The 17,897-nt window shown below is 41.6% G+C and overlaps 1 non-coding gene and 8 pseudogenes across 1 annotated transcript; all 9 read left to right on the top strand.

Annotated features, from left to right (window-relative positions):
- Nucleotides 1-309: 309 nt before the first annotated feature.
- LOC138409872 (5S ribosomal RNA) lies at nucleotides 310-418 on the top strand (annotated as a pseudogene).
- A 490-nt stretch (nucleotides 419-908) lies between these two features.
- Nucleotides 909-1,017, top strand: LOC138409384 (5S ribosomal RNA; annotated as a pseudogene).
- Nucleotides 1,018-1,507: 490 nt separating this feature from the next.
- On the top strand, nucleotides 1,508-1,616 carry LOC138409382 (5S ribosomal RNA; annotated as a pseudogene).
- Nucleotides 1,617-8,404: 6,788 nt separating this feature from the next.
- LOC138409381 (5S ribosomal RNA) lies at nucleotides 8,405-8,513 on the top strand (annotated as a pseudogene).
- A 490-nt stretch (nucleotides 8,514-9,003) lies between these two features.
- On the top strand, nucleotides 9,004-9,112 carry LOC138409380 (5S ribosomal RNA; annotated as a pseudogene).
- Nucleotides 9,113-9,602: 490 nt separating this feature from the next.
- LOC138409053 (5S ribosomal RNA) lies at nucleotides 9,603-9,721 on the top strand. Its single transcript, XR_011242374.1, has one exon. It is a non-coding gene; the product is annotated as a 5S ribosomal RNA (ribosomal RNA).
- A 491-nt stretch (nucleotides 9,722-10,212) lies between these two features.
- Nucleotides 10,213-10,321, top strand: LOC138409871 (5S ribosomal RNA; annotated as a pseudogene).
- Nucleotides 10,322-17,108: 6,787 nt separating this feature from the next.
- Nucleotides 17,109-17,217, top strand: LOC138409379 (5S ribosomal RNA; annotated as a pseudogene).
- A 490-nt stretch (nucleotides 17,218-17,707) lies between these two features.
- On the top strand, nucleotides 17,708-17,816 carry LOC138409378 (5S ribosomal RNA; annotated as a pseudogene).
- Nucleotides 17,817-17,897: the final 81 nt, after the last annotated feature.

Genomic DNA, 17,897 nt, shown 5'->3' with positions numbered 1-17,897 from the left:
TTTATTAACATATCATTTTCAAATTGTCTTATTTGGAGAGAGCGATGAAAGAGCAGGGAGTTTACTCTGCATCAGGGAAACAACTGGATATGAAACACTGACAATATTGCTGAAGGTCATTTTTGAAAATTGTAATGATTTTTTTCTTGCAACGATATGACAAAATTGCACCTTGAGATTGATTTTGGAACAATTGACCCCCCCAACCCACCCACACATCAAGATGCTATGGTTGCAAAGCAACAGAAGAACCATTGATGATGGTGATGATTCACATGTATAAAGGAGGTATTGTGGGTGGAGTTAATCGCTTACGGCCATACCACCCTGAACACGTCCGATCTCGGAAGCTAAGCAGGGTCGGGCCTGGTTAGTACTTGAATGAGAGACCGCCTGGGAATACCAGGTGCTGTAAGCTTTTTAGACTTTTCTTTGCAGAGGGTGCTGTTGCTGCTGCTTCAGAGGAGACACCTCTTGGAAAGAGCAGGAAAGACTGTTCATCAAAGGAAAAAAGAATATGGAACCCTCACATCATCACTGAAAGGTGAAAGTGAGCATTCATCAGATTTGTTTCTAATCAAAACACTAATTTATTCATGTTTTATTAACATATCATTTTCAAATTGTCTTATTTGGAGAGAGCGATGAAAGAGCAGGAAGTTTACTCTGCATCAGGGAAACAACTGGATATGAAACACTGACAATATTGCTGAAGGTCATTTTTGAAAATTGTAATGATTTTTTTCTTGCAACGATATGACAAAATTGCACCTTGAGATTGATTTTGGAACAATTGACCCCCCCGCCCACCCACACCTCAAGATTCTATGGTTGCAAAGCAACAGAAGAACCATTGATGATGGTGATGATTCACATGTATAAAGGAGGTATTGTGGGTGGAGTTAATCGCTTACGGCCATACCACCCTGAACACGCCCGATCTCGGAAGCTAAGCAGGGTCGGGCCTGGTTAGTACTTGGATGGGAGACCGCCTGGGAATACCAGGTGCTGTAAGCTTTTTAGACTTTTCTTTGCAGAGGGCGCTGTTGCTGCTGCTTCTGAGGAGACACCTCTTGGAAAGAGCAGGAAATACTGTTCATCAAAGGAAAAAAGAATATGGAACCCTCATATCATTACTGAAAGGTGAAAGTGAGCATTCATCAGATTTGTTTCTAATCAAAACACTACTTTATTCATGTTTTATTAACATATCATTTTCAAATTGTCTTATTTGGAGAGAGCGATGAAAGAGCAGGGAGTTTACTCTGCATCAGGGAAACAACTGGATATGAAACACTGACAATATTGCTGAAGGTCATTTTTGAAAATTGTAATGATTTTTTTCTTGCAACGATATGACAAAATTGCACCTTGAGATTGATTTTGGAACAATTGACCCCCCCGCCCACCCACACCTCAAGATTCTATGGTTGCAAAGCAACAAAAGAACCATTGATGATGGTGATGATTCACATGTATAAAGGAGGTATTGTGGGTGGAGTTAATCGCTTACGGCCATACCACCCTGAACACGCCCGATCTCGGAAGCTAAGCAGGGTCGGGCCTGGTTAGTACTTGGATGGGAGACCGCCTGGGAATACCAGGTGCTGTAAGCTTTTTAGACTTTTCTTTGCAGAGGGCGCTGTTGCTGCTGCTTCTGAGGAGACACCTCTTGGAAAGAGCAGGAAAGACTGTTCATCAAAGGAAAAAAGAATATGGAACCCTCACATCATTACTGAAAGGTGAAAGTGAGCATTCATCAGATTTGTTTCTAATCAAAACACTACTTTATTCATGTTTTATTAACATATCATTTTCAAATTGTCTTATTTGGAGAGAGCGATGAAAGAGCAGGGAGTTTACTCTGCATCAGGGAAACAACTGGATATGAAACACTGACAATATTGCTGAAGGTCATTTTTGAAAATTGTAATGATTTTTTTCTTGCAACGTTATGACAAAATTGCACCTTGAGATTGATTTGGGAACAATTGACACTCCCGCCCACCCACACCTCAAGATTCTATGGTTGCAAAGCAACAGAAGAACCATTGATGATGGTGATGATTCACATGTATAAAGGAGGTATTGTGGGTGGAGTTAATCGCTTACGGCCATACCACCCTGAACACGCCCTTGAACGCACCACGGAGTGACGACATCAACCATCGACCCGGAAGCAAGCCACCACGGGTGGCTGCGGAGGAACTATTTTTCTTTTTTTTTTTCTCTCTTTTCCAGCTTTTCTTGTACTCTCTCTACATCTCCCTATTTTTCTACCTCATATATGTAAATCCAACCGGACATTAGTGTTGTGATTGTCTTGTTGTGTGTATGTGTGTGTCCCCCGCGGCAGTGACGCACTGTGAGGGGGAATCGTAGCCTGCTAGGAAGTGCTCCCGAGACAATGGCAGAGACAAGCACGGAGCGGCGGAGTTTAACCGCTGACACCCACGGAGGTGACAGCGGTGGAGAGACGGAGCTGACGCAGGGTAAGTGCTGCAAAATAAATGAGAGGAACCACAGGGAGCATACAGTGATGGTAGAGATGGAGGGCGAGGACACGGCTATGGAGCTGATGCGTTGCGTACGCGAGCTATGTGGAGGGCTACTGGCGTGCCGACAGATAACCGAAAAAAAATATGAAATGACGATGAGCCATCCGAAAGGAAAGGACAGGCTCATGGAAGGCTTTAAGATTGGAGAGAATCGGGTGCACGTCAGAGAGCTAGTAAATGACGAGCTAATAGTGTCTTTCATGAATCTGCCATTTTATATTGAGGACAGGGAGATACTGGCAAAGCTACAACTCTGGGGAGTATCAGCAGTATCTCCCATTAAAAGAAGGATGTGGCCAGGGACAAATGTAGCTGATGGGACAAGGTTCCTGAAAGTAAAATTTAATAATGAAATACAATCACTGCCGTATTCCGCGAGATTTGACACAGCGCTGGGAGCTGAGTACTTCAGGGTGCTGCATGATAAGCAGGTGAAGGTGTGCAGGTTGTGCATTAAACCAGGGCACATAATGAGAGAGTGCCCTGAATTTCACTGCAACAGATGTGGAGTGCAGGGTCATTATGCAAGGGAATGCATGCAGGGGAAGAAGAGATGTGAACTATGCCAGAACCTTATGAGTGAATGCAGATGCAATAAGAGTGAGGCAGAAGATAACACAAGTGAGAGTGGACAAGAAAGTGAGAGCGGAGGCAGTGAGGAGGGGGAGGCAGAGTATATGGAAAGTGAGGAGGAGGGAGCCGGAAAAGAAACGGAGGAGACAGAGAAAGAGGATGCAGGCAAGCAGGAAGGAGAGATGCCGACAGAGGAGACGGAAGGCGGAAAGAAAGATGGAGCGAACCGGAAGGAAAGGAAGGAGAGAACGAAAGGAAACAACGAGGAGGAGAATGCGGGAAGGAGGAGAGGAGCGCTGGCACGTGAGGTGAGGACAGAAGGGACGGCAGACAGGAGGAGTGACGGGGTGGAGAAGAAAGGTCCCAAAACGAAGGAGACGAGAGGGCCAGAGAAGGGGGCGACTGTCGAAAGGCAAGACGGAAAGGAGGAAGCAGGCCCGGGGAGAACGCGACGAGAGGATGACACAGGAAGGACGGAGAATGCACTGAGTGGAGCTAAGCCCACAGAGACTGCAGAGGAGACTACCACACCACAGACGGTAGGATCCGAAACAGACATGGATATAGAGGAACAAATGAAACAACTAAGAAAAAGACAGAATACTAAGAGGCATACGAGGAATAATAAGAAAAGTAAAACTAAGGAAATAACAAAATGAAAGTAAAAATAATAATAATGTTAACAATAATTTCAATAAATGCAAGGGGGCTAAAGAACAAAAACAAAAGACATCAGATATATGGGAAGAGTAATTATGACATAATATGCTTACAGGAAACACACTGGAATGAGAGATGTATGAAAGAGGTGGAGGATGAATGGAGGGGAGAAGTATTTGCAAATAATGGAGATGGGAATGCGAGGGGTGTAGCAATATTAACAAAAAAAGGAGTGATAGGGAATGTGAGAAGGTGTGAAGATGAGGGAGATGGGAGGATGATAGGGATCAAATTTGAATATACGAATGAGGAAATGAAGCTGGTAAATGTGTATATGCCGAATGAGGAGAAAGAAAGAAAGGTGATGATTGAAAAGATGGGAACGATGTGTGATGACAACTGCATGATTGTAGGGGACTTCAATGTGTGGTGTGAGAAACTGGACGTGTCAACAAACATGCACTTTAAAAATGACACAACAAGAGAGGTATTAAAAAAATTAAAAAGTATGAAAGGACTGAGTGACGTATGGAGAGAAAGAAATCCAGAGAGGAGAGCGTTCTCAAGAACACAACTGGTAAAAGGGGAATTAAAACAGAGTAGGATAGATTTAGTATTAAGCACAAAAAGCATAGCAGAAAGGATAAAAGGTATAGAATATAGAACCACAACGTATAGTGATCATAAGGAGTTAAAATTTACAATAGGGGGGGGGGGGGGACAAAGAGAAGAGGAGGGGGAGTGTGGTGCATGAATGGTCAGTTGCTTAAAGATGAAAAATATAAAAAAGAAGTGAGAGAATATATAATGTGGGAGATGAATGACAGTATGTATGAAGAAGACACAGGGAGGTGGTGGGAAACATTGAAACAGGGGATAAGGAACATAAGCAAAAAACACAGCAGGAACCGGGGAAAGAAAGAGAGAGAGAGAGAGAAAAGGTTAAAAGAGGAGGTAGAGGAAGAAGAGAAGAAAGCAGGGGAAGGGGGTAATTATGACATTGAGGGATACATAAGGAAGCAAGACGAACTAAAAGAAATAGAAAAAAGGAAATGTAAAGGAGCAATAATAAGAAGTAGAGCTAAATATTCTATAGAGGGAGAAAAAAGTACAGGGTATTTCTTAGGGCTAGAGAAGGTGAGACAGGAGAAAAATTATTTTGAGCAAGTGGAGGGAAAGAGAGGTGAAAAAATAACCGACTTTGTGGGGATAGTGGAAAGAATAGAAGATTTTTATAGAGAGTTATATAGGAAAGAGGAGGTAGATGCTGAGAGCAGCAAGCAAGTGATAAACCAGATGGATGCTAAATTGAGTGATGAGGATAGGGAGATGTGTGAAGGAGAGATCAGTAAGGATGAGATAAAGATAGCAATAAATGGGTTAGGGAGAAATAAAAGTCCAGGGATAGATGGGATAATAGGAGAATTCTATATAGAATTCAAAGGAGAACTAGCGCCAGTGTTAGAGAAACTATTCAGAAATATAGAGGAGAAGGGAGAAATGCCGCACAGTATTATAACGGGATTAGTTAGCATAATTTACAAAAAAGGGAGCAGGGACAAACTAGAAAACTACAGACCACTGACAGTGTTAAATGGAGACTACAAAATATTCGCAAAGGTGTTAGCAAACAGGATTAAGGAAGTGATAGGGACAGTGGTGGGAAAAACACAAGCATATAGCATACCAGGAAGAGACATAGCGGACACAGTAAGTAGTATTAGGGACACAATAACATACATGAAGGAGAACAATGTAGGGGTAGCAGTCAGTTTAGATCTTAACAAAGCATTCGATAGAGTAGATCACGGTTATTTAAACAAAGTATTAGAGAAGGTGGGATTCGGAGGTAGGATGATAGGATGGGTTGGGAGATTGTACGAGGGAGCAGCCAGTAGGATTAAAGTCAATGGGATAATAACAAATGAATTCAGATTGGAAAGGTCAGTCAGGCAGGGATGTCCGCTATCAGCTTTGCTATACTCACTGTCGGCAGAGCCGTTGGCGGTGCTCATCCTACAAAACAGGAGGATAAAAGGCATAAAGCTACCGGGTGAAAAGGAGAGCACACTATAACAGTATGCAGACGATACGACAGTGACAGTGAGAGATAAGGAAAGCGTGATAGAGGTATTACAAAGCGTAGGACTGTATGGCAGGGCATCAGGAGCACGACTAAACATAGAAAAATCTGAAATAATGTATTTTGGAGAAACAAGAGAAGGGATGGAAGAGACAGGATTGAAGGAAAACAAAGATTATTTCAAGGTGCTAGCAGTTAATATAGGAATTAAAGGAAAGGAAGGGAGAGACAGGCAATATGAAGGGATAGTGAACAGTATCAGGAAGACATTAGGATTTTGGAAGAAAAGAAGATTAAAACTAAAAGGGAAGGTGATAGTGGTAAATTCGCTCATAATGAGTCGGCTGGTATATGTGATGAATGTGATGGATGTGCCTGAGAAAGTGATGAAAGAGGTGGAAGGGATAGTAAACGATTTTTTGTGGGAAGGGAAGGGAGTTAGAATAGCAAGGAAAGTACTAGAAAATGAGTATGAGGACGGGGGACTGAAACTAGTTAATTTAGAGGGAAAAAAGAAAGCACTAAGGGTGAAAATGATGGCGAGATACTTAAAAGATAAAAGGGATCAAGTGTGGAAGGTGTTTTTGGGAGATGCAATAAATAAATGTGGAGGATGCGGAGAGAGTGGATTGCTCATGGAACTAAAAAAAGGAATGATGGATGGGGTGACTGAAATATACAAAGAGATGCTTGGAGCATGGGGAGAGTTTTTGAGAGGAGTGAAGTATGAATGCAAGAATGTGAGACAGGTATGGGAGCAACCAGTGTTTTTAAATCCAAAGATTATGGCACAGGGAGAAACTATTTTCAACAGGGTGATATGGAGGGCAGGGATAAGAAAGGTAAGGGATATGGTGTATGAGTACATACCAGGTTTCACGGGAGCACAGGTTATTGTGGATGAAGTTAGAGGGAATGGGGAGGAAATATGGCTGGGCACAGCAAAAGGAGTAATAGAGAAAATAAAGACAGCAATGCCTAAAGAATGGATGGAAATGATTGAGAGAGAGAGCGAGGTGAGGGGGGAAGATAAAATAGAGATGTATGTGGGAGAAGGAGAATGCAAGGTGAGACTGGCAAATGTGAAAACCAGAGTGTTTTATAAATGTATGAGAGGGAAAGAGATAAGGAGACCGGCTGCAGAGAAAGTATGGATCAAAGTTATGAATGGAATGGATGTGGAGAGCATATGGGAGAATCTGGGAGTGAAATGGAATAGCATTGAATGCGAACACTTTGATTTCATGCTAAGGCACAACCGGATTTTTAATAATCTAATAATAAGTAAGTTTGACTGCAAAGTTGAAAAGGAATGTGATGTATGTGGGGAGGGAGTGGAAACATGTATGCATGAGTTTGTTGAATGCAAAGAACTAAGGGGATATTTTGAAAAAATAAAGAAATTAATCAATAAATGTTGGAAAGGGGAATGGGCAGAGAGAATGGAATGGAAGAAGCTGTGGCTGTTTGGTGTGAATGAAAGAAAGAAGGGATGCAATGTAAACCTTATGAACTATGTACTGAGCCATGCAAGGTATGCAGTTAAAATAAGAAGGAACAAGGCTCACTACGAGAAAAGGATTGGTGATGTATGGACTGTTTTTAAAAACGTAACAGAAAGAGATGTGAGACAGATATGGGGCTATATTGCAGAAGACGAGTTCAGAAAAGGATTTGTGGATGAAAGTACTATTATTGAAATAATAAATGGAGATGTGAATGAGGTGAGAATGAATTTTGGTTAAAAGGGATGTTTATTTTTATGATTCGATTTCGATTTTATTAATTTATTGATTTGTGTGTTTTTCTGTGAAGTAAATAATATGCAAGTAAAATGTACAGGCCTGGAAACGGGATGACATATTACAAAATGTGTTTAAATGTAATGTACATAAATATGCATAAAATGTAAATGTAAACTATTTTTGATAATAAAAGAAAAAAAAAAAAAAAACACGCCTGATCTCGGAAGCTAAGCAGGGTTGGGCCTGGTTAGTACTTGAATGGGAGACCACCTGGGAATACCAGGTGCTGTAAGCTTTTTAGACTTTTCTTTGCAGAGGGTGCTGTTGCTGCTGCTTCAGAGGAGACACCTCTTGGAAAGAGCAGGAAAGACTGTTCATCAAAGGAAAAAAGAATATGGAACCCTCACATCATCACTGAAAGGTGAAAGTGAGCATTCATCAGATTTGTTTCTAATCAAAACACTAATTTATTCATGTTTTATTAACATATCATTTTCAAATTGTCTTATTTGGAGAGAGCGATGAAAGAGCAGGAAGTTTACTCTGCATCAGGGAAACAACTGGATATGAAACACTGACAATATTGCTGAAGGTCATTTTTGAAAATTGTAATGATTTTTTTCTTGCAACGATATGACAAAATTGCACCTTGAGATTGATTTTGGAACAATTGACCCCCCCGCCCACCCACACCTCAAGATTCTATGGTTGCAAAGCAACAGAAGAACCATTGATGATGGTGATGATTCACATGTATAAAGGAGGTATTGTGGGTGGAGTTAATCGCTTACGGCCATACCACCCTGAACACGCCCGATCTCGGAAGCTAAGCAGGGTCGGGCCTGGTTAGTACTTGGATGGGAGACCGCCTGGGAATACCAGGTGCTGTAAGCTTTTTAGACTTTTCTTTGCAGAGGGCGCTGTTGCTGCTGCTTCTGAGGAGACACCTCTTGGAAAGAGCAGGAAATACTGTTCATCAAAGGAAAAAAGAATATGGAACCCTCATATCATTACTGAAAGGTGAAAGTGAGCATTCATCAGATTTGTTTCTAATCAAAACACTACTTTATTCATGTTTTATTAACATATCATTTTCAAATTGTCTTATTTGGAGAGAGCGATGAAAGAGCAGGGAGTTTACTCTGCATCAGGGAAACAACTGGATATGAAACACTGACAATATTGCTGAAGGTCATTTTTGAAAATTGTAATGATTTTTTTCTTGCAACGATATGACAAAATTGCACCTTGAGATTGATTTTGGAACAATTGACCCCCCCGCCCACCCACACCTCAAGATTCTATGGTTGCAAAGCAACAGAAGAACCATTGATGATGGTGATGATTCACATGTATAAAGGAGGTATTGTGGGTGGAGTTAATCGCTTACGGCCATACCACCCTGAACACGCCCGATCTCGGAAGCTAAGCAGGGTCGGGCCTGGTTAGTACTTGGATGGGAGACCGCCTGGGAATACCAGGTGCTGTAAGCTTTTTAGACTTTTCTTTGCAGAGGGCGCTGTTGCTGCTGCTTCTGAGGAGACACCTCTTGGAAAGAGCAGGAAATACTGTTCATCAAAGGAAAAAAGAATATGGAACCCTCATATCATTACTGAAAGGTGAAAGTGAGCATTCATCAGATTTGTTTCTAATCAAAACACTACTTTATTCATGTTTTATTAACATATCATTTTCAAATTGTCTTATTTGGAGAGAGCGATGAAAGAGCAGGGAGTTTACTCTGCATCAGGGAAACAACTGGATATGAAACACTGACAATATTGCTGAAGGTCATTTTTGAAAATTGTAATGATTTTTTTCTTGCAACGATATGACAAAATTGCACCTTCAGATTGATTTTGGAACAATTGACCCTCCCGCCCACCCACACCTCAAGATGCTATGGTTGCAAAGCAACAGAAGAACCATTGATGATGGTGATGATTCACATGTATAAAGGAGGTATTGTGGGTGGAGTTAATCGCTTACGGCCATACCACCCTGAACACGCCCGATCTCGTCCGATCTCGGAAGCTAAGCAGGGTCGGGCCTGGTTAGTACTTGAATGGAAGACTGCCTGGGAATACCAGGTGCTGTAAGCTTTTTAGACTTTTCTTTGCAGAGGGCGCTGTTGCTGCTGCTTCAGAGGAGACACCTCTTGGAAAAAGCAGGAAAGACTGTTCATCAAAGGAAAAAAGAATATGGAACCCTCACATCATCACTGAAAGGTGAAAGTGAGCATTCATCAGATTTGTTTCTAATCAAAACACTACTTTATTCATGTTTTATTAACATATCATTTTCAAATTGTCTTATTTGGAGAGAGCGATGAAAGAGCAGGGAGTTTACTCTGCATCAAGGAAACAACTGGATATGAAACACTGACAATATTGCTGAAGGTCATTTTTGAAAATTGTAATGATTTTTTTCTTGCAACGATATGACAAAATTTCACCTTGAGATTGATTTTGGAACAATTGACCCCCCCAACCCACCCACACATCAAGATGCTATGGTTGCAAAGCAACAGAAGAACCATTGATGATGGTGATGATTCACATGTATAAAGGAGGTATTGTGGGTGGAGTTAATCGCTTACGGCCATACCACCCTGAACACGTCCGATCTCGGAAGCTAAGCAGGGTCGGGCCTGGTTAGTACTTGAATGAGAGACCGCCTGGGAATACCAGGTGCTGTAAGCTTTTTAGACTTTTCTTTGCAGAGGGTGCTGTTGCTGCTGCTTCAGAGGAGACACCTCTTGGAAAGAGCAGGAAAGACTGTTCATCAAAGGAAAAAAGAATATGGAACCCTCACATCATTACTGAAAGGTGAAAGTGAGCATTCATCAGATTTGTTTCTAATCAAAACACTACTTTATTCATGTTTTATTAACATATCATTTTCAAATTGTCTTATTTGGAGAGAGCGATGAAAGAGCAGGGAGTTTACTCTGCATCAGGGAAACAACTGGATATGAAACACTGACAATATTGCTGAAGGTCATTTTTGAAAATTGTAATGATTTTTTTCTTGCAACGTTATGACAAAATTGCACCTTGAGATTGATTTTGGAACAATTGACACTCCCGCCCACCCACACCTCAAGATTCTATGGTTGCAAAGCAACAGAAGAACCATTGATGATGGTGATGATTCACATGTATAAAGGAGGTATTGTGGGTGGAGTTAATCGCTTACGGCCATACCACCCTGAACACGCCCTTGAACGCACCACGGAGTGACGACATCAACCATCGACCCGGAAGCAAGCCACCACGGGTGGCTGCGGAGGAACTATTTTTCTTTTTTTTTTTCTCTCTTTTCCAGCTTTTCTTGTACTCTCTCTACATCTCCCTATTTTTCTACCTCATATATGTAAATCCAACCGGACATTAGTGTTGTGATTGTCTTGTTGTGTGTATGTGTGTGTCCCCCGCGGCAGTGACGCACTGTGAGGGGGAATCGTAGCCTGCTAGGAAGTGCTCCCGAGACAATGGCAGAGACAAGCACGGAGCGGCGGAGTTTAACCGCTGACACCCACGGAGGTGACAGCGGTGGAGAGACGGAGCTGACGCAGGGTAAGTGCTGCAAAATAAATGAGAGGAACCACAGGGAGCATACAGTGATGGTAGAGATGGAGGGCGAGGACACGGCTATGGAGCTGATGCGTTGCGTACGCGAGCTATGTGGAGGGCTACTGGCGTGCCGACAGATAACCGAAAAAAAATATGAAATGACGATGAGCCATCCGAAAGGAAAGGACAGGCTCATGGAAGGCTTTAAGATTGGGGAGAATCGGGTGCACGTCAGAGAGCTAGTAAATGACGAGCTAATAGTGTCTTTCATGAATCTGCCATTTTATATTGAGGACAGGGAGATACTGGCAAAGCTACAACTCTGGGGAGTATCAGCAGTATCTCCCATTAAAAGAAGGATGTGGCCAGGGACAAATGTAGCTGATGGGACAAGGTTCCTGAAAGTAAAATTTAATAATGAAATACAATCACTGCCGTATTCCGCGAGATTTGACACAGCGCTGGGAGCTGAGTACTTCAGGGTGCTGCATGATAAGCAGGTGAAGGTGTGCAGGTTGTGCATTAAACCAGGGCACATAATGAGAGAGTGCCCTGAATTTCACTGCAACAGATGTGGAGTGCAGGGTCATTATGCAAGGGAATGCATGCAGGGGAAGAAGAGATGTGAACTATGCCAGAACCTTATGAGTGAATGCAGATGCAATAAGAGTGAGGCAGAAGATAACACAAGTGAGAGTGGACAAGAAAGTGAGAGCGGAGGCAGTGAGGAGGGGGAGGCAGAGTATATGGAAAGTGAGGAGGAGGGAGCCGGAAAAGAAACGGAGGAGACAGAGAAAGAGGATGCAGGCAAGCAGGAAGGAGAGATGCCGACAGAGGAGACGGAAGGCGGAAAGAAAGATGGAGCGAACCGGAAGGAAAGGAAGGAGAGAACGAAAGGAAACAACGAGGAGGAGAATGCGGGAAGGAGGAGAGGAGCGCTGGCACGTGAGGTGAGGACAGAAGGGACGGCAGACAGGAGGAGTGACGGGGTGGAGAAGAAAGGTCCCAAAACGAAGGAGACGAGAGGGCCAGAGAAGGGGGCGACTGTCGAAAGGCAAGACGGAAAGGAGGAAGCAGGCCCGGGGAGAACGCGACGAGAGGATGACACAGGAAGGACGGAGAATGCACTGAGTGGAGCTAAGCCCACAGAGACTGCAGAGGAGACTACCACACCACAGACGGTAGGATCCGAAACAGACATGGATATAGAGGAACAAATGAAACAACTAAGAAAAAGACAGAATACTAAGAGGCATACGAGGAATAATAAGAAAAGTAAAACTAAGGAAATAACAAAATGAAAGTAAAAATAATAATAATGTTAACAATAATTTCAATAAATGCAAGGGGGCTAAAGAACAAAAACAAAAGACATCAGATATATGGGAAGAGTAATTATGACATAATATGCTTACAGGAAACACACTGGAATGAGAGATGTATGAAAGAGGTGGAGGATGAATGGAGGGGAGAAGTATTTGCAAATAATGGAGATGGGAATGCGAGGGGTGTAGCAATATTAACAAAAAAAGGAGTGATAGGGAATGTGAGAAGGTGTGAAGATGAGGGAGATGGGAGGATGATAGGGATCAAATTTGAATATACGAATGAGGAAATGAAGCTGGTAAATGTGTATATGCCGAATGAGGAGAAAGAAAGAAAGGTGATGATTGAAAAGATGGGAACGATGTGTGATGACAACTGCATGATTGTAGGGGACTTCAATGTGTGGTGTGAGAAACTGGACGTGTCAACAAACATGCACTTTAAAAATGACACAACAAGAGAGGTATTAAAAAAATTAAAAAGTATGAAAGGACTGAGTGACGTATGGAGAGAAAGAAATCCAGAGAGGAGAGCGTTCTCAAGAACACAACTGGTAAAAGGGGAATTAAAACAGAGTAGGATAGATTTAGTATTAAGCACAAAAAGCATAGCAGAAAGGATAAAAGGTATAGAATATAGAACCACAACGTATAGTGATCATAAGGAGTTAAAATTTACAATAGGGGGGGGGGGGGACAAAGAGAAGAGGAGGGGGAGTGTGGTGCATGAATGGTCAGTTGCTTAAAGATGAAAAATATAAAAAAGAAGTGAGAGAATATATAATGTGGGAGATGAATGACAGTATGTATGAAGAAGACACAGGGAGGTGGTGGGAAACATTGAAACAGGGGATAAGGAACATAAGCAAAAAACACAGCAGGAACCGGGGAAAGAAAGAGAGAGAGAGAGAGAAAAGGTTAAAAGAGGAGGTAGAGGAAGAAGAGAAGAAAGCAGGGGAAGGGGGTAATTATGACATTGAGGGATACATAAGGAAGCAAGACGAACTAAAAGAAATAGAAAAAAGGAAATGTAAAGGAGCAATAATAAGAAGTAGAGCTAAATATTCTATAGAGGGAGAAAAAAGTACAGGGTATTTCTTAGGGCTAGAGAAGGTGAGACAGGAGAAAAATTATTTTGAGCAAGTGGAGGGAAAGAGAGGTGAAAAAATAACCGACTTTGTGGGGATAGTGGAAAGAATAGAAGATTTTTATAGAGAGTTATATAGGAAAGAGGAGGTAGATGCTGAGAGCAGCAAGCAAGTGATAAACCAGATGGATGCTAAATTGAGTGATGAGGATAGGGAGATGTGTGAAGGAGAGATCAGTAAGGATGAGATAAAGATAGCAATAAATGGGTTAGGGAGAAATAAAAGTCCAGGGATAGATGGGATAATAGGAGAATTCTATATAGAATTCAAAGGAGAACTAGCGCCAGTGTTAGAGAAACTATTCAGAAATATAGAGGAGAAGGGAGAAATGCCGCACAGTATTATAACGGGATTAGTTAGCATAATTTACAAAAAAGGGAGCAGGGACAAACTAGAAAACTACAGACCACTGACAGTGTTAAATGGAGACTACAAAATATTCGCAAAGGTGTTAGCAAACAGGATTAAGGAAGTGATAGGGACAGTGGTGGGAAAAACACAAGCATATAGCATACCAGGAAGAGACATAGCGGACACAGTAAGTAGTATTAGGGACACAATAACATACATGAAGGAGAACAATGTAGGGGTAGCAGTCAGTTTAGATCTTAACAAAGCATTCGATAGAGTAGATCACGGTTATTTAAACAAAGTATTAGAGAAGGTGGGATTCGGAGGTAGGATGATAGGATGGGTTGGGAGATTGTACGAGGGAGCAGCCAGTAGGATTAAAGTCAATGGGATAATAACAAATGAATTCAGATTGGAAAGGTCAGTCAGGCAGGGATGTCCGCTATCAGCTTTGCTATACTCACTGTCGGCAGAGCCGTTGGCGGTGCTCATCCTACAAAACAGGAGGATAAAAGGCATAAAGCTACCGGGTGAAAAGGAGAGCACACTATAACAGTATGCAGACGATACGACAGTGACAGTGAGAGATAAGGAAAGCGTGATAGAGGTATTACAAAGCGTAGGACTGTATGGCAGGGCATCAGGAGCACGACTAAACATAGAAAAATCTGAAATAATGTATTTTGGAGAAACAAGAGAAGGGATGGAAGAGACAGGATTGAAGGAAAACAAAGATTATTTCAAGGTGCTAGCAGTTAATATAGGAATTAAAGGAAAGGAAGGGAGAGACAGGCAATATGAAGGGATAGTGAACAGTATCAGGAAGACATTAGGATTTTGGAAGAAAAGAAGATTAAAACTAAAAGGGAAGGTGATAGTGGTAAATTCGCTCATAATGAGTCGGCTGGTATATGTGATGAATGTGATGGATGTGCCTGAGAAAGTGATGAAAGAGGTGGAAGGGATAGTAAACGATTTTTTGTGGGAAGGGAAGGGAGTTAGAATAGCAAGGAAAGTACTAGAAAATGAGTATGAGGACGGGGGACTGAAACTAGTTAATTTAGAGGGAAAAAAGAAAGCACTAAGGGTGAAAATGATGGCGAGATACTTAAAAGATAAAAGGGATCAAGTGTGGAAGGTGTTTTTGGGAGATGCAATAAATAAATGTGGAGGATGCGGAGAGAGTGGATTGCTCATGGAACTAAAAAAAGGAATGATGGATGGGGTGACTGAAATATACAAAGAGATGCTTGGAGCATGGGGAGAGTTTTTGAGAGGAGTGAAGTATGAATGCAAGAATGTGAGACAGGTATGGGAGCAACCAGTGTTTTTAAATCCAAAGATTATGGCACAGGGAGAAACTATTTTCAACAGGGTGATATGGAGGGCAGGGATAAGAAAGGTAAGGGATATGGTGTATGAGTACATACCAGGTTTCACGGGAGCACAGGTTATTGTGGATGAAGTTAGAGGGAATGGGGAGGAAATATGGCTGGGCACAGCAAAAGGAGTAATAGAGAAAATAAAGACAGCAATGCCTAAAGAATGGATGGAAATGATTGAGAGAGAGAGCGAGGTGAGGGGGGAAGATAAAATAGAGATGTATGTGGGAGAAGGAGAATGCAAGGTGAGACTGGCAAATGTGAAAACCAGAGTGTTTTATAAATGTATGAGAGGGAAAGAGATAAGGAGACCGGCTGCAGAGAAAGTATGGATCAAAGTTATGAATGGAATGGATGTGGAGAGCATATGGGAGAATCTGGGAGTGAAATGGAATAGCATTGAATGCGAACACTTTGATTTCATGCTAAGGCACAACCGGATTTTTAATAATCTAATAATAAGTAAGTTTGACTGCAAAGTTGAAAAGGAATGTGATGTATGTGGGGAGGGAGTGGAAACATGTATGCATGAGTTTGTTGAATGCAAAGAACTAAGGGGATATTTTGAAAAAATAAAGAAATTAATCAATAAATGTTGGAAAGGGGAATGGGCAGAGAGAATGGAATGGAAGAAGCTGTGGCTGTTTGGTGTGAATGAAAGAAAGAAGGGATGCAATGTAAACCTTATGAACTATGTACTGAGCCATGCAAGGTATGCAGTTAAAATAAGAAGGAACAAGGCTCACTACGAGAAAAGGATTGGTGATGTATGGACTGTTTTTAAAAACGTAACAGAAAGAGATGTGAGACAGATATGGGGCTATATTGCAGAAGACGAGTTCAGAAAAGGATTTGTGGATGAAAGTACTATTATTGAAATAATAAATGGAGATGTGAATGAGGTGAGAATGAATTTTGGTTAAAAGGGATGTTTATTTTTATGATTCGATTTCGATTTTATTAATTTATTGATTTGTGTGTTTTTCTGTGAAGTAAATAATATGCAAGTAAAATGTACAGGCCTGGAAACGGGATGACATATTACAAAATGTGTTTAAATGTAATGTACATAAATATGCATAAAATGTAAATGTAAACTATTTTTGATAATAAAAGAAAAAAAAAAAAAAAACACGCCTGATCTCGGAAGCTAAGCAGGGTTGGGCCTGGTTAGTACTTGAATGGGAGACCACCTGGGAATACCAGGTGCTGTAAGCTTTTTAGACTTTTCTTTGCAGAGGGTGCTGTTGCTGCTGCTTCAGAGGAGACACCTCTTGGAAAGAGCAGGAAAGACTGTTCATCAAAGGAAAAAAGAATATGGAACCCTCACATCATCACTGAAAGGTGAAAGTGAGCATTCATCAGATTTGTTTCTAATCAAAACACTAATTTATTCATGTTTTATTAACATATCATTTTCAAATTGTCTTATTTGGAGAGAGCGATGAAAGAGCAGGAAGTTTACTCTGCATCAGGGAAACAACTGGATATGAAACACTGACAATATTGCTGAAGGTCATTTTTGAAAATTGTAATGATTTTTTTCTTGCAACGATATGACAAAATTGCACCTTGAGATTGATTTTGGAACAATTGACCCCCCCGCCCACCCACACCTCAAGATTCTATGGTTGCAAAGCAACAGAAGAACCATTGATGATGGTGATGATTCACATGTATAAAGGAGGTATTGTGGGTGGAGTTAATCGCTTACGGCCATACCACCCTGAACACGCCCGATCTCGGAAGCTAAGCAGGGTCGGGCCTGGTTAGTACTTGGATGGGAGACCGCCTGGGAATACCAGGTGCTGTAAGCTTTTTAGACTTTTCTTTGCAGAGGGCGCTGTTGCTGCTGCTTCTGAGGAGACACCTCTTGGAAAGAGCAGGAAATACTGTTCATCAAAGGAAAAAAGAATATGGAACCCTCATATCATTACTGAAAGGTGAAAGTGAGCATTCATCAGATTTGTTTCTAATCAAAACACTACTTTATTCATGTTTTATTAACATATCATTTTCAAATTGTCTTATTTGGAGAGAGCGATGAAAGAGCAGGGAGTTTACTCTGCATCAGGGAAACAACTGGATATGAAACACTGACAATATTGCTGAAGGTCATTTTTGAAAATTGTAATGATTTTTTTCTTGCAACGATATGACAAAATTGCACCTTGAGATTGATTTTGGAACAATTGACCCCCCCGCCCACCCACACCTCAAGATTCTATGGTTGCAAAGCAACAGAAGAACCATTGATGATGGTGATGATTCACATGTATAAAGGAGGTATTGTGGGTGGAGTTAATCGCTTACGGCCATACCACCCTGAACACGCCCGATCTCGGAAGCTAAGCAGGGTCGGGCCTGGTTAGTACTTGGATGGGAGACCGCCTGGGAATACCAGGTGCTGTAAGCTTTTTAGACTTTTCTTTGCAGAGGGCGCTGTTGCTGCTGCTTCTGAGGAGACACCTCTTGGAAAGAGCAGGAAATACTGTTC

The sequence above is a fragment of the Paralichthys olivaceus genome, chromosome 5 (genome assembly GCF_024713975.1).
Source record: "Paralichthys olivaceus isolate ysfri-2021 chromosome 5, ASM2471397v2, whole genome shotgun sequence".
Lineage (NCBI taxonomy): Eukaryota > Metazoa > Chordata > Actinopteri > Pleuronectiformes > Paralichthyidae > Paralichthys > Paralichthys olivaceus.
The sequence above is the reverse complement of the archived record's forward strand: the minus strand, read 5'-3'. Positions and strand labels throughout refer to the sequence as shown.